Here is a 2,779-nt window from a genome sequence, read left to right as displayed (position 1 = left end):
ACAGCCCATAGGTGGCGCTGCAAATCACTACATTTTGTAATTATGCATACTTTTAATTAGGGACAATTCTGGAGGGGTCATGAATCACCTTCTAATAGGAATCTGCATGATTCTTATAAAAACTGGCTCTTAAGTATTCAAATTACTGATGGATTCGAGGGTTTGTACCCAGTTACCACCAGAAATTAAGCAAAATATTCCCTCACTTTGAAGCAGTGGATGACAGTGAAATCTCATTATTCAATTAGAGTAGTCCACAATGTTGGCAGTGGGTGGGGTTAACTAGCTGTCTTCCTTCTGGTCTGTCACTTAAAAATTAGAGATGGCTAGCAAGATAACCCTCGAGTAGCTTTGTGCAAAATTCAGCAAATGAGCAAAGAATCACTGTTGCTTATGTTTTTCAAGTGAACAGTTTTGCTGTAAGCTTCAGTGATCTGAAACAAGAGTTTGTGAATTAGGTATACCCATGTTTTTTTATCTGTACAGACGTCGTGTTCTGGTTTGTGTGCTATTTAACAATTGTGGTCGTAAGAGTCGGAAGCACCAAGATGAAAAATAGGGTTTTGTCTCAAGTATTATTTACTTTCAAATGTTTCCATTTTAATTGCTTACATCAAAGTTGATTTAAAATGGTAAAATTCAGAAAAAAAGGTGTAATTTTAAATAGAATAATTACTTGTGGTATAACTATCTATAAGTTGTGTCAGAAGAGAGATTTATCAAATACAGCTAAACTTTAGACTTAAATAGTAATGATCTCACTGAACTGTTGGTTTTAGCTGTGGACCTCTTAGACAAGATGCTGACCTTTAACCCTCACAAGCGAATAACAGTGGAAGAGGCTTTGGCTCATTCGTACTTTCAGGAATACTATGACCCAGCTGATGAGGTAATTGTTTATTCAAATGTTTGATGTGTAATATTTTGTTACGCTACAGTAGGTTAGTTCTATTCATGAAGTACACTTTCACTAAGTTTTCTGAAATTCTGGAGTGCTCTTTTAAGTTTATAAATGCAGTATTTAGACAATTTGTTTGGACTTGAAACGTTTAGCTAATCGTTAATAATGTGGTTAATAATGGTCAACCAGATACAGAATAGAGCCACATTTATATTCTTTGTTTACATGATAGATAACTAAAATGAGTGTCTTTTTCTTGTGAACAATAGGCATTTTTATGCCTCCACCGGTTTACATAGTAGAGCAGAGCATATGGTTTACATAGTAGAGCAGAGCATATGGTTTACATAGTAGGGCAGAGCATATGGTTTACATAGTAGAGCAGAGCATATGGTTTACATAGTAGAGCAGAGCATATGGTTTACATAGTAGAGCAGAGCATATGGTTTACATAGTAGAGCAGAGCATATCACTTTGCTCCTGTGTTCATTTGTTCTTTTCTTTTGGACTGTTTAGCTCAAAATTAAGCTTATACAACAGGTACTACATGCTATTTTTATGCCTCCACTGGTTTACATAGTAGAGCAGAGCATATCACTTTGCTCCTGTGTTCATTTGTTCTTTTCTTTTGGACTGTTTAGCTCAAAATTAAGCTTATACAACAGGTACTACATGCTATTTTCTAGACCTGGTTTACTTTTGAAGGTCAAGGTCAACCAAGTTATTGGGGTGGGGCTTTAACATATAGCATAGTGAGGGCACAGGTGTTTCATAAACATGACTTACACTTGTGTAGGTACAGTGTATCTGAAGCTTGGACACAAACTGGGGAGCAAGATTTTTTCTGGTGGTAATGGGACGAGAACCTCACATCCATAATCTGGCACACTGACCAATAGGCACGAGAACCTCACATCCATAATCTGGCACACTGACCAATAGGCACGAGAACCTCACATCCATAATCTGACACACTGACCAATAGGCTGTGCTTAGCCCCACTTTTACTTGGGACTACGTTTAGATTACAAATAAACTTTCGCTATGCGTCTTAGTTCATTCACTGATGTAACTTTTTCGATTTTTTACAACACATCTATAATGTTTCAAAACAGTCAAAATTCCTTTGTGATCTGAATGTATTATAAGAGTGGCAGTCAAATCCCACTATTCGATCTGACAAGAGTAACCGAAAAGCTGGTGTTGGTGAAAAGTGGTGTTGGCTAGCTACCATTGTTCTAGTCTGTTACTTGAAAATTAGGAACAGCTAAGGCAGATAGTTGTCGTGTAACCTTGCAAGGAATTCAACAAAACAAACTAACTAACTAAAAACGTCTTCAAGCAGCATAAATAGACAAAACTTCAGTGTACATATATATATATTTTTCTTAATTTAGCCTGTAGCGGAAGAACCTTTCCGGTTCGAGATGGAACTGGATGACCTTCCAAGGGAAAAACTGAAGGAATTAGTGTTTGAAGAAACCATGCTGTTTAAACAAAAAATGCAACAGCAGTCGTAAGATCGTTAAAGCAAGGTCCCGTCATTAACTGCAGTTTTTCAAGTAAGTGTAAAATTTTAATGTTTGTCTTGTGATTCGTAAGTATTTTAAACTTATTTCATGTATGTTTCTTCCTCATTATATTTATATGTCTTTTTTTTTTCTATCTCGTCCGTAGTTTGGGGACTGTGTTTTAGAAGTAAGAAGCTTGTTGGCTGGCCAACTAACTGGAAGAGATATACAGTATTTTCAAGATTTGTCTGTATTCTACTGTGCCAACTCAGAAATAGATTTTTCTGTTGTTAAAATTTGTGTTGAAAGTTGAGGACGCAGTATAACTGTTTTCAGTTGAAGTAGTATTTTTTTTTTGTTTTGCACT

The 2,779-nt window shown here is 36.1% G+C and overlaps 1 long non-coding RNA gene across 1 annotated transcript; it reads left to right on the top strand.

The window, feature by feature from the left end:
• The first annotated feature begins 777 nt into the window (after positions 1 to 777).
• LOC106477934 lies at positions 778 to 2,773 on the top strand. Its single transcript, XR_001292036.2, has 3 exons — positions 778 to 889; positions 2,299 to 2,463; positions 2,579 to 2,773. It is a non-coding gene; the product is annotated as an uncharacterized LOC106477934 (long non-coding RNA).
• The last annotated feature ends 6 nt before the right edge of the window (positions 2,774 to 2,779 follow it).

The sequence above is a fragment of the Limulus polyphemus genome, unplaced genomic scaffold (genome assembly GCF_000517525.1).
Source record: "Limulus polyphemus unplaced genomic scaffold, Limulus_polyphemus-2.1.2 Scaffold108298, whole genome shotgun sequence".
NCBI lineage: Eukaryota > Metazoa > Arthropoda > Merostomata > Xiphosura > Limulidae > Limulus > Limulus polyphemus.
Note: the sequence above shows the minus strand (reverse complement) of the source record. Positions and strands in the feature narration are given on the sequence as shown.